Below are 13,669 nucleotides of genomic sequence, written 5' to 3' on the forward strand. Positions count from 1 at the left end.
TCAGTTTAAAAATATATGTACACCTGATTTAGGGTGCTTATTGACAATTAGCATTACCCACTTTTACTTTGTATGGCGCCAGATGGGTCTTATCTACTCTTTTTTTCTTCCATTTTATTTAGAAAATGTTAACCCTAAAGAAAAGAAAACAAATAGTATTAAGAACACCCATATCCCTTTCATCTATAGCCAAGTATATTTTTGCCACATAATTACATCATGTTTACCATTTTTCTCTCTCAAATAGTTTGGCTTAAGTGTTTAAGTAGGACACAAACAATCAGGACACCTCACCAACAAATACATACCTAGTGTTTAGATTTTTTGAAAGCTTTCATTTTATTACCAAAAGTATATTTTCAAGAGGCACAAAACTCACTGACAAAGACTTCAAATTCAATGTGTTGTGTTCATCGGTCCACGATTATTGCCTAACAACTTTTCACACAATACAATTTGAAACAGAACATTGAGTCTTTTCAGACACACCAGAATAATAGATTCTCTGCAGAAAAGAATATATCAAATATCAAAACAAAAATATCAATATCAAGTCTTTAAGGGATGTAATGGGCATCGGAAAGAGTATACTCTTAGACCCTCTGAGAGGTGCAGGATGTTGGGGGGGGCTGTGGGCCGTGGGAGTGGGCAGGGGGAGCATGGGCACAGGGCAGAGGTCAGAAACCACCAGCGACCCGCTTGTCCCTTCAGTGTGTGATGCAATGATGACAAGGGTGGAATAAGAGGGTTCAAGGAGAACGGGTGCCATGGCTGATTACAAAGACAAGAGAGATGAGAAAACAGAGAGAAGGGCTGTACAGAAATGTGACCCTGAGGACGCTGCCAATAATTATGGGGGGAATCACTCCTTGAGCGCTTACTCTGCCCAGAGACTAACTCCTCCAAAGCTGGTGCACACGCCAGCTTCCTTAATCCCACCTACATCTCCTGAGGTAGATCGGAGAATCCTCACGTTGAGAACAAGACAAAATTAAGAAAATGCCCAGTTCGCAGTATTTGTCAGGATGCTATGTGACAGAAACCATGCTCAAACCAGTTTGATGAAAACAGCAAATGTGTTGGCTCATCTGATTAGAAAGACCAGGGGTTCCACCCCGCCACACCTCAGACAAAACCACAACCCCTCAGGAGTGGAGGAGACCCAGCCATGGGCGTAGCCGGCCAGTCTCAGGAAGGCTTGCAATGGCTGAACCTGAGGTCAGGAAAGAAGGTGCAGAGGACCCGGGAGGGAAGTGTTGGGGAGCCCAGGTCAGATACTCGGACCACAAATTTCCTCCTATAGAGAGGACTGTCCTTTCAGGAACCTTCTGCTGAGCGGGAAGGGCAGTGTCTCTTTGCCTACTGCTTCAGCTATGGGGCAAACACCCCTGGACATGATGAGCCTCCTAGAAGCCCAGGAAGTATTTGAATTCACGCCCTGCCCCCCACCTGAGTGCAGCTCTGTGTTAGAAAGAAATAGTCATGACTAAGACCCCTGACCTGTGCCCTAACCCAGCTCCTAAGGTTTCTGAGGACTGGGCAGAGGGGTTACTCTAGCCCATTCACACCATCACGCTAGGGGTCTGGCCCCACACCCTGTGGGGGCAGCTTCATGGAACAGGAGGATTCCTGCCGCTGGAAATGAAGACCAGCCTAAGCCAAATGGACACCAGCCAGCCCCAGCAGCTCCAGAGCCCCTTCCCTAGGCCCATGGCCCAATATTGACCTTCAGGGCCTTCCTACTCCCCTATCAGCCCAGGGGCACCTGGCCTAAGCCAGGTACCTCTGGGCCTCCCTGCATGAGTGACACCTGAGTTGGCTCCTCCCTGGCTTTTCACAGGGTGGCAAAGAGAGGTACGTCCTCCCAAGCAGAGGGGCCCTGGGATCCTCTGACCCCACTAGCCAGACCAGAGAAGAGTATCCCGAAAGGCAGTTCCAAAAGGAGGACTTACTGCAGGTGAGGAAAAGCCTGACAGAGTGGGGGGTTGGGGGGGGGGGGAGAGAGAGAGAGAGAGAGAGAGAGAGAGAGAGAGAGAGAGAGAGAGAGAGAGAGAGACTCATGCAAACCTGAATCCTAACGCCTATGCCCACCACAGCCACAGCTCGCCTTTGGTACCTTAGCCTTCACCACCCTCCAGGAGCAGCGGACTGAGGGGCCTCACTAGCCTTGGCCTCTGGGCCTGTCTGACCCTCTAATCGTTGCCCTCCTGTGCACAGCCAACTCTGCTATATATTAAAGGATGGCCCTGTATTAGTCAGTTCCAGCTGCCATAACAAAATGCCAGTCCGGGTACTCATACAACAGAGATTTATTTTCTCATAGCTCTGAAGGCGAGAAGTCCAAGATCAAGGTGTCGGCAGGTCTGGCTTCTCCTGAGGCCTTTCTCTTCGTCTGACAGATGGTTGGCCACCTTCTCTATGTCCTCACATGGCCTCTCCTCTGTGTGCACGGCCCCTGGTGTCTCTTCCTCTTCTTAGGAGGACAACAGTCCTATGGATTAAGATCCCACCTTTATGCCTCATTTTACTTTAATTACCTCCTTAAAGGCCCTATCTCCAAATACAGTCCCATGGGAGGACTTCAACATGAATTTTGGGGAGGCACAATTCAGTGCCTACCTGTCCCTTTCCTGCCTGCCCCATTTCCATCCTGCCCCTGCCTTTTGGTTCCAGCCAGGAGATAAGGCAGGACGCAGGTCTCTGAGGAGGCATGCCCACTCACTCCCTGTGCCACTTGCTCCCTGTGCCCAGCCGCGTGTGAAAGGGTTGAAAGGGAAAACCCAGCGAGACCCTGTCCATTTCCTCCCTCGAGGGCATTATGCTCAGAGCCCCGGTCTTCCCAAAGCCAGGTTTTTGTTTCTGTCTTTCTTTTAATTAAGGAATGAGGCAGGAGGGTGCTCTCTCAAGTTTAATGACTGTTCTTAGCACCATCCAGCAAATAACTTCGTAAATTGAGGACCAGAAAGCATTCAATTTTCTGGATATTTACTGTCACATCTACAGCAACACAGCTGCAACTGGGCATGTGACTTCCCAGGCTCACGCTGAGATGGGAGGCGACACGGGTCTCACAACTCTGAGACCTCCAAAGGAAAATAACAACTGCCCTTGATCTCAGGGCTGCCAAGGCCAAAGCCAGTCGCCTCCAGCCCTCCTGCTTGCATTCCAGGGGCGGCCTGATTGCCAGACACCACCAGCACAGACGCCTGCTAGGGAAGGCCGGAGAAAGACATCAGATCATGGGCAGAGCCCACACTCTCCTCCTTCCAGAGAAACACCCATCGCCAACCACTGCCCCAGCTCGGTCCCTGTCCTGCGAAGACGTGAATGCTTCCTTGCTGGCGAACGCAGAGGGCGGTGCATTCGAGACACAGAGCCAATGTTTCTTCTTAGCAGGGAGGCTCAGGGGAGAGAAGAAAGGCTGAGTTCAGAAGGTAGATTAGGAGCCTGCAGGGGAAGCCATGCCTTATTTCTGGATCTCTAGAAGGCTGACGGAAGAACAGGGAGAGGTCTCATGGTACCTCTGCTGCTAGAGTGACCAGCCCACATCATCTGGTCTGGAAGGTTTCTGGGAACTATCCCTCCCCTTCTCTGTGTGGCACAGAGCAAAAGCACCTTCCCCAGCAACCGAGAAAGGCCTTGGCTGTAGCCATGGCTCTGGGAGGAGGGACCATCCACAGGTGCTCTGAGAACCTTGACAGACAGTAGTTCAGCCTCAAGCTTACTGGAGCCACCTCCTGCCCAGGGTCCTCCTGGGAGGCTGCAGAGTTTACACCCACATCCCAGGACAAGCACATCAGTGCCATGCTGGCCTTGAGCCAACAGTAAAGACCCACATGCCAGCCCTCAGCCCAGCATTCACTCACGCACTCATTCCTCCACTCAGATCCTTCTGCAAGCTTTGCCATGATCTACCGAGTAGAAGAGAGACACAGGTTCCATCTCCATCCAAGGGGAGGGAATTACACAGGGGCATGAGTCAGTGGGGGTCACCTGAGCATGGTCTAGCACAATCTACAACTACTCAAAGTGACAAGTGACAAATCATTTTTAAAAAGCTAAGATTTATTGAGTTCTTACTTTATACCAGGCACTGTTCTAAGCCCTCTCCAAGTATTATCTGACAAATGAATGAGGTGAGGAACCCAATGAATAAATGAATGAAGTACAGAGAGAGCTTGGATATCTTGTCTGGATACCATGATGTGGGAAAGGAGAACAATGGAAGGAGTGAAAAAGCAATGACACCCCCACCCAGGAAAATACTCCATATCCCCCCACTAGGTCATACAGAGCCTCAACCCCAATCAGCTAACCACCTATCTTTGCACATTTTCTACAGTCTGGCTCCCATCCTGTGACCAAGTCCCATGTTATGACCCATGTCCCCTCTATCTGACACAGACCCTCCAGAACCCAAGTACCAGCCTGTCTGCCGGGCGGAAGCCCACTCAACCTCATGACCCCTTTCTCTGTAGTCGTGGGCACCAGAGACCACTCTGTCCTTGGCCCTCTGTCCCCTGTTCCTGGTTCCTTCCCTCTCTTTTCGTCTCTCTGGTTAATCATCTTTGGCCAGTCCTTGACTCTTGCTAGTGCCCAGAGATCTGCTTCCAGTCCTGTGGTGCTCATTCTATATCCCTCCTTCCCCCTAACTCCCACCCACTATGAACACAGTTGACCCCATGGCTTCAACCTCCACTTCCTGCCAATGACTCACACACCTGTCCCTCCACCGCCAACCTCCCCACAGAGCTTGAGGCCCACAGTTCCAGCCTCCACTGTGGGATATCCCACAGGCTTCTCAGTTCTTCATGGTGAAATGGAATTCTTCCGTTTTCTCCCAAACCTACTCCTTCTACATCCCCTTCCTGATCCAAAGCACAGAACTCTGGCTCAATCTCACTCACATCCCCTTCCCCACACCTGTGTAACATTCCCCAATCCTTCTCCCCATCCATGCCCCACACCAGGGGTCCTCAAACTTAAACAGGGGGGTCAGTTCACTGTCCTTCAGACTGTTGGAGGGCCGGACTATAGTTAAAAAAAAAAAACAACTATGAACAAATTCCTATGCACACTGCATATATCTTGTTTTGAAGTAAAAAAAACAAAATGGGAACAAATACAATATTTGTATTTGCATGTGGCCCGCGGGCCATAGTTTGAGGACCCCTGCCCCACACTGTCCGTCATGATCTGTCCCAGTTGACCTCCTAAGTGGCACATCTTGCCACCCCTTCCTCTCCCCTAGAATGCTGCCCTCCAGCTACCCTGAGACATTTTCGATTTTCTGAAGGAAGGATTTTGTTCTTCCCTCCAGGACTTTACCCTCTGTACTCCACCTGGAAAGTCCCCTTCCATGTACTCTTCTTCGACTGGCTAACTTCTACCTGCATTTCAGGACTGTACTTAGATGCCAACTCCTCCAGGAAGCCTTCTCAGACTTCTCCAGGTAGATGGGGCTGCCCTCATTGGGGCCCCCAAACATTTTGCACTGTCTCTACCAGAGATATCATCACATAGTTCCAGCATCCCAGAATCCTCCTCTCCACACAGGGCTGGATTCATCTGTTCACTCATCTGGTCTATGAATTCCTCGAAGGCAGGGTTTCCATGTCCCCAGGGCCCAGCCAGGGACTGGCACATAGTGAACAGTGACAAATGTGGGCTGGCAGTGGTAACAAATGAATCACCTGCCACCCGCCTGCACCTCCAGCTGTCACCTGTTAATTTTGCCTGTAACTCACCCCCGTCAGATTTGTTTTAAGACTGGGCTTTACTATTTCTGGACCAGGGCCTGAGGACGTGACCCCCGCTTGCCTCAGTCCATTTCAAAGATATGGATTTCACGGGGCTCCAGGATGCTGAGCATGGGGTAGGAGGCTGAATAAACAAAGCTCTTCTTTCCTGCCCACCCCCCAGTAGACACACATTTATTTTGCCTGGAATGTCCCCTCCCCTTTCTAGCTATCTAACCCCTATCATCTGAAAAGTCTTTCTTGATCCCCACGCTGGACTGGACACCCCCCCACTGTGCTCACACAGCCCCCATGCTTCCCTCAATGGCACACTTCACCCCTGTATTTTAATTTCCTATTTACTCTTCATCTTCCCCACTGGACGGTAGCTGTATTGGGACCAGACAAGGTTATACAAAACCTGGAGCACTGCCAGAGAAGTTGGGCTGGAAGAGGAGGGATCCCATTGTAAGAGGGGGAGCCTTACAGTAGAAAATGAAAGACAAATAGATCTGCATTCTGGCTGCTTCTGAGAGCTCACTTTCATGGCTAAAGGAAGATTCACTTGATGAACTCTAGGCCTGAAGATGCTTAAAAGATAAATATGTTTGAAACAGAAAAAAGCTGCCCTTCCTACCCTGGATTTGAAAAAATCAAAGTCTTTCTTTTATGTCAGTTTAAAAGATTTATGAGGCCTGCTCCTTGCTGTGTCTCTGGGTAGATGTTCCCTGTGAATGCATTAATGAGTGGGAAAGAAACCTCAAAGGGACGTGGTAAGTATGTGCCACCAGGAACCAGAGCACTGTCTCACTGTGACCCTGGCCAGGTTGGGGACTGATTCCTGGGGCCATCACACAACAAAACTGCCCTTGCATCAAAGCTCTTGCACAGCCTTTATGAGCAGCATTTTGCTATAAATAAGCCCTGAGCTTGGAGTCGGCGGAGGAAGACCTGGACATGGGCCTTCAGTGTGCTCGCAACCCCAGATGTGTCATGATCGATTGTGTACAAGTGTCAGGATCTCAACTCAAACTGGCTGAAGTGCAAAAAGGACATGACAGGCTCACAAAACTGCCAAGTTCAGTGGTACATCTGCCTGCAGACCCTACAAGAATCAAGCTTCAACCGAGGCCTGCCGGACCCAGGCTCTCCATCCCTCCACTCTGCCTCCCTCCTCCATCCAGGCTCCCTGCATAAGTACACCCCAAGAACCCCAGGTTTCCATCCTACAAGTTCAGCAACCCTGGAGGCAAAGAGGGGCCTGGCTCACGTGAGTTTCAGCACAAAACCTGGGACAAATTCTGATTGGCCAATTTGGGGTCATATGATCACCCCCAAAATAGGAAGGAAGGTTTGGCTCAAGCCTATCACATGGCATGGGAGTCCAGATCCCCAAAGAAAATCACAGCAATACCCTTTGTGGAAGGGACATGCAAACTAGGCCAGCAAAAGTAACAGATGTGAACCACGTTGGACAAATCACTGTACCTACCTAGGACTTGGTTTCCTCATCTATAATACAGGCAATCACAGAGATAAAATCCTGTAAAATACCCAGAGAATGATATAAACGCTAAAAATTGAAACAGTTTATTTTTAAAGTTGTAGTGATTTAGAATTGATGTCTTACCTGGGTGTGTTCAGGTTTCAAGGATGAAGTAGAGATGTCAGGAAGGACAACCATGCTCCCCAAAATCCCACAGAAACAAACCTAGCCTGGATGGTGACTTCAAGGGCCAAATGGTGTATGGTCTCCTCTTCACCTGCTGCCTATGCCTCCCGTGGGCTCTGCCCCCAACTCAGGGCCTCTGGGCCTAGAGCAGTGGTTCTTACTGGGGTGATTTTTGTCCCCCCAGACATTCAGTCATGTCTAAAGATATTTTTGATTGTCACAATGTGTAAGGGCTGGAAGGGGAATGCTTCTGGCATTCAGTAAGTAGAGGCCAACTATCTAGATATGTTGATGCTGCTAAATACCCTATAGTGCATAGCAAAATCTCCCATGACAAGGTCAATAGTGCTGAGATCGGGGAACACAGGTCTAGTGAGACCAGTTCTGGAGCACCTGCTGTATTCACCTAGCCTTCCCTCTGAGGAGGTGTGAACCAGCTTACACAGAAACACAGTCAAGGGAAGTAACCGTGGCTATGGCTGCTGTGTGAAGAAAGACCTGAAGATGGGCGTGAGAGGAGGGGCAGGGAGACCAGTTAGGAGGTCGTTACCATAGTCCAAGTAGGAGCAGTGCTGGCTTCCTTGCTGTGTGACCTGTGCAGGCACACAGGGCCTCATGCTTGGAAAGGCTTGTGCTTGGTTTAATGCTCTGGTGTCACTGTCTTGAAATTCTCAGTACTTGCTGAACAAGGGGACCAGCATTTTCATTTCACACTGGGTTCTGGGTGAGAGCTAATAGGGGTCTGAACCAGGGCAGTGGCCATGAGAACAGAAGGGTCACCCTTCTCAATGAGAAAGCACTGCCCACTTTTTCAGCTCCCCAAAGTCCTGGGCACTAGCCTAGGACAGGGGCTGAGGTTGCAGGGAATTGATTGTTGCAGGTCTCATACAAAACATGGTTGACCGAGTGAGGGGGTCCAGCGGCTGAAGAGAAATGCACAGCCTTCCTCTAGTCCAGTGGTTCTCAACCTTCTGGCCCTTTAAGTACAGTTCCTCATGTTGTGACCCAACCATAAAATTATTTTCGTTGGTACTTCATAACTGTCATGTTGCTACTGTTATGAATCTTAATGTAAATATCTGATATGCAGGATGGTCTTAGGCGACCCCTGTGAAAGGGTTGTTCAACCGCCAAAGGGGTCACGACCCACAGGTTGAGAACCGCTGCCCTAGTCAAACTGGAATGAGACTCTCAAACAAAACACGGCGGTTCTCACCCACGTGGCATGCTTTGAGGGGAGAGAGAGAAAGAACTTGTGCAGCACCTGAAAGCAATGAGAAGGCAGTTAGGGGTCTCACATCAAGACATAGGAACACATTTCTCCCCAGGGGCCGTAGGCTGGGTCAGTTATCTGCTTCTTGCAGGCAGACTGGAGGCCAGGACCTGGGTCGGGTCAACCACCTCAGGTTTTCCAGGAAGCCCACCCAGCAGTCATGAGTACAGACAGAGTCAAGGGCATTTGAGTGCGCGTTCACTCCATCGCTATGAGCTCTGTGACTCTGAGTAGTTCACTTAACCTCTCGGAGCCCCCATTTCTATCAGACGAAAAACCAATAGCACTGATTGCGTGATGGCCTGGCTGAGTCAAGTGAGATATTGTGCTTGTAAAACCCTCAGCAGGGTGCTATCTGCTTATTGTCCTGTCCCTAAGCCTTAGTCCCCTCCGCCATGAAGTAGGGTGATAACGTACCCCTATGTCACTGGGTGGCTGTGAGGGTTAAAGCAGATGATTCACAGGATAAGTATCTGGTGTGTATGTTCTAGTTGTCCTCACTGTTGTTTAGGCTTCTAGACTCAGAACCACGTGCCCTGACACTGATCTCTGTGATGAAGCTGCCCCGTGGGGAGAATCCCACCTCCAGCCCAGGCTCTGAAGGAAGCTGTGTCCCTCCATTTATGTCTCTGTCTGAGGAGACATGGTTCCCCTGAGATTTCCCTTGGTGACACCCACAGTAACCCTCGGCCCATATTCATAACCCTCTCCTTGACGGCGCGATCAGTGCCCTGACTGTAGTATTTGGGGTTTGGTGTGTATGTGTGTATATCCTTGGGTTGGGGAGAGATTTTCTCTAAGTGGCCAAGGGGCGATCACATTCTTCCCTGCAACTTCTGTCACCAGCAGACGAAACGAACTCTAAGGGAACACGTGCTCTCTCTTTCTCTCTCACTCCCACAGGGACCTGCAGGATTACTGAGCTCTCCCTTCCTCTCGGACATGGACCATCTTAAATGTGTTTACGAAACTGTGCTAAGTCGTGTGAAATAACCAACTGCCCTCCGGCAGCTGCAGCGGTCATTATTGAACTGAGAAGGCATTTTCCAAATGTTCTCACCAGGGAAATAGGAACATTTGAATTGTGGCAGGAAGGAGACAGAGATGGAGGAGCGGCCTCAGAGTCCTCCACCCCGGCTCTTCCCGAGTTGCTGCGGCCCAGCCTCAGAGAAGGGCCTGGAAACCACCTGGCCACATGATCATTGACAATGACTTCAACAACAGCCATCAGCTTTGAAGACCTACTGTGTGCTGGGCACCATGCCACATCAAAAGTACCCTAGTTAAATGGGACCCTGTAACAGTCCCTTAGTTGAGTGAAGCTGAGAGAGCAAAGGCTGTGGAGGTAAACAGCCTGAGTTAGAGTTGCTGCTCTGCCTTCATCAGCTGGGGGAGCTTAGGCAGGTCACTTAAGCCGCAGAGACTCCGTTTCTTCACCCATAGAAGAGGGATGGTGGCACCTCCTGAGGTATGTGAGCTACTGACGCTCATGGTTTGTGGGAGTTGATTGTCCACTTCTCTTCCCAACTCTATTCAGTGACATCAAGTTGACAGCTTGAAATTATCCACAGTGAGAATATTTACACCCCAGAAATTGGCAAACAACAAATCAAGGCTGCTCTTTTCAGGGAGCCAGTTGTTAAACATCTGTTAGCACACCGCTGCGTGCCTCATATACTCAAAGACTAAGGGAAATAACGTCTTTACAGCTCTTTGTACAGTGCTTGGCATATGAATGCTCAAGAGTTGATCACTATAAATACAATTCACACATTTGTATGATGAAACTGATGCTCAGAGCAGTTTCATAACCTGCCCTTGGCCGAAGAACCAATGTGTGGCAGGGACAGTCTGGTTCTATCCAGTACCACTGCCTTTCCCACTACTCTGCACAGCCTCTCAGACGGAGACACAAACGATAGTGGCAGAGAGAGAGGAGGAAACCATGTTGACCAATTCGATGACTTTTGGGTAGAAAGGCAGGGGTGGTGTGGAAAGAGATCTGAGCAGATCTAGGAGGATAATGGGACTCAGAAAGACCAGGGGATCACTCCAGGCTGGGAATGATATGAGCAGAGGCACAAGATAGGAATGGTGTGGCCCAAGGGCAGAGTGAGGGGCCCATATGTCTTCCCACTCCTGCAGCAAGGACGCAACCTAAGCCAAACGCAGAGCCATTAACAGTTCCCTTAATGTTGGCAAGGCTATTTACACTGCTCTCCACTTAGCAAGGCTGTCCTCCTAAAAGCCACTACAATGTCTCAATGTCTCCTCCTTCTCAAAGTCTCTCAAACAGCTCCAATTGTTCCAAACTGCTCTGCCATGCTTCACATTGCACCATTCGGTTATAATATGCTTAAAATGAAATATTACCCCATTATATGTAATAGTAAGTAGTAACTTCTTAAAAATAAAGTCCACTGTCATTAGCCATCGGAGTACAATTATGGAGCATCATGATCATAGTGTTTAATACTCCCAGTGAGATGGGTGTCATCATACCCATTTGACAGATGGGGAAAATCGGGACTCAGAAAGATTCAGCGGCTTGCCCAAAGAACCTTAACTGAAAGGCACCTGTGTCAGGACTCAAACCCAAGTCTGTCTGGCATCAAAGTTCCAATTCTTCACGCCACGTCCCTGTGGTTATTTTACTGCACCTTCGCTTCCTGGTGCCAGCCTCTGCCGCTATTTTCCCCCAGGAAACCTGCAAAGGACCCAGAATGCACGTTCTGATCAAGTGTTGCTCAGACAAACAGCTGCTTCTGGGAGGCACCCACCTGCAGAGTCCCCCACCTGCAGAGTCCCCCCAGCACAAGACACTGCTGATGAGAGCTCACAGCACCTGCTGCGCTTGCTGCATTGGGAGTGATTTAGTGGACCTGGGAGCAGCGTGCTCCCAAACACTGCCAGCCCCGAGCAGCAGGCCCCGTGATTTGGAGCAATGGCTGCTAAGACCTACCGGGAGATGCATGCAAGCCAGGCAGCCGGGCCAGGGGCAGGCGTCCCAGGGGCAGGCGTCCCAGGCTTGCTTCTGCAGTCGCTCCAGATAAACAATCAGAGGGCGAGGGCTGAGAGCTAATGAGCAGATGCCCACAGGCTCCTCCCATCACCAGGCAGCTGGGCCTAATGAAAAACCCACGTGCCCGGAATCGGGAGCGGGTTCTCTTCCTGACTACTAACGCTGGTGAGCGACCTTGAGCAAGGCCCAGGTCTCAGGCTCCCGGCTGTCCAGTGGGGAGAATAGGACCCACCTGATCAACCTCTTGTAACAACACTGGTCATTGTCTACAGGGCCTTTCTCAACTCAGGTCTTTTAGGAAACAACTGATTACTCCAGGCCAATGGTCTCTCGCATCTCTGAACTGCTAAAGAATTTGCTCAAATATTCTGGTTATGAACATAAAATGTGATCATTGCAGAAAATCTGGAAAATATGTAAAAGGAAAAATTTTAAATGACACATAATCTCACCATTGATAAATATGTACTTTTAACATTTTCTATCTATCATGTTATACATATATGTAAATTATTTAGAGAAATCTCTACAGTTTTGCATTTTAATGTAATGCTATATCAGAAAAATTTTGTGTCATTAAAATCATCTTTGGAGGTGTAAGTGCTGAGCTCGGGTGAGCTGGCTCCACCTGTCCTATCTCAGCAGCCGCCTGCAGGCAGATCATAAGCCATCGGCTTCCCCGGGGCAGGCCGCAGAAGGCACACTCTCACCACAGGACCAAGCACACCAGGCACCATGGGACAGTGTGGGTCAGCCCATGCCGAGGATGCCCAGGAATTCGGGGACATGGAGAGGGCCACTGAGACCCTCATCAGGAACCTCCTCCAGTACTCGGTGGAGGGTGGAAGGAGAAGCTGACCAACTCTGGGCTACGCGATCCAGCCGCTGCCCCACCTCCTGCCGAGCACATGGGCTGGGAGAGAGAAGCACCAACCTGGCCGCTGTCATGACTCTGAGCTGGTGTTTGGGAGTTTCTGGGAGCTGATTGGAGAAGCAGCCCAGAGCGTGAAGCTGGAGAGCCCTGTCCGGGGGAGCCAAGGACCTTCCCCTGGGGTTCTTGGTGGGATGCTGGCAAAGGGGGCCTTAGAGACTCTGGGCCTGGAGAGAAAACTCCTCTTTTCCATCACCATGCTGGTTCCCAGCCCACACCTGTCTCAGCTCTGCAAGGTTCCGGTTCATAACGGCCCTTCCCCGGGCTCTCTGCACTTCATCCCTGGGAGCTCTGTGGAGCCCATGGGTCCAGGGATCCCCACTACAGGGAGGCTCAGGTAGCAGGTTGTGTCCAGGGATGGATGTGGAGGAGTAAGGATGATGTAAGGGCCACACCATTTGGTAGTGTGTGCAGGGCAGAGAGAAGCTGAGCTATGGGAAATGATTCGAAAGGGGCTGGGAATAGGGCTGGCTATTTGGTATTAAGAAAGGTCTCTAAGAACCTAGCCCTCCTTATCTCTTCCCTAATCCAAACTAACTGTCTGTCCAATGCTGTCTCTTCCCACCTCTAGCTCTGCCCCAGCCTCCTCCCAGGACTGACCTTGGGCTTGTCAGGGGAAGTGGGAGAGAGGTGGGGCACAGGCTAAGGAGGGTGTGACCTTGGGAGTGAGAGTACCAGCTGGGTGCTTGGGCATTTTAAGGATGACAGTTGTTTTGGCTCTGGCCAATGTAGCTCAGTTGGTAGGAGTGTCATCCTGTACACTGAAAGGTCGTGAGTTCAATTCCTGGTCAGGACACATGCCTAAGTTGTGGGTTTGTTTCTGGTGCATGCAGGAAGCCACTGATCAATGTTTCTCTCTTCTCTTCTCTTCTCTTCTCTTCTCTTCTCTTCTCTTCTCTTCTCTTCTCTTCTCTCTCTTCTCTCTCTCCCCCCTCTCTCAAAATCAATGAAAATGTCCTCAGGTGAGGATAAAAAATGAATGACGGTTGGTTTTGGTTAATAAATAATGAAAAAGTGAAAAAAAATTCTTTGG

The 13,669-nt window shown here is 50.0% G+C and overlaps 1 pseudogene; it reads left to right on the forward strand.

Annotated features, from left to right (window-relative positions):
- Positions 1-12,419: 12,419 nt before the first annotated feature.
- On the forward strand, positions 12,420-12,977 carry LOC132215412 (protein S100-A14-like; annotated as a pseudogene).
- Positions 12,978-13,669: the final 692 nt, after the last annotated feature.

This window comes from Myotis daubentonii, chromosome 14 (genome assembly GCF_963259705.1).
Source record: "Myotis daubentonii chromosome 14, mMyoDau2.1, whole genome shotgun sequence".
NCBI classification, from domain to species: domain Eukaryota; kingdom Metazoa; phylum Chordata; class Mammalia; order Chiroptera; family Vespertilionidae; genus Myotis; species Myotis daubentonii.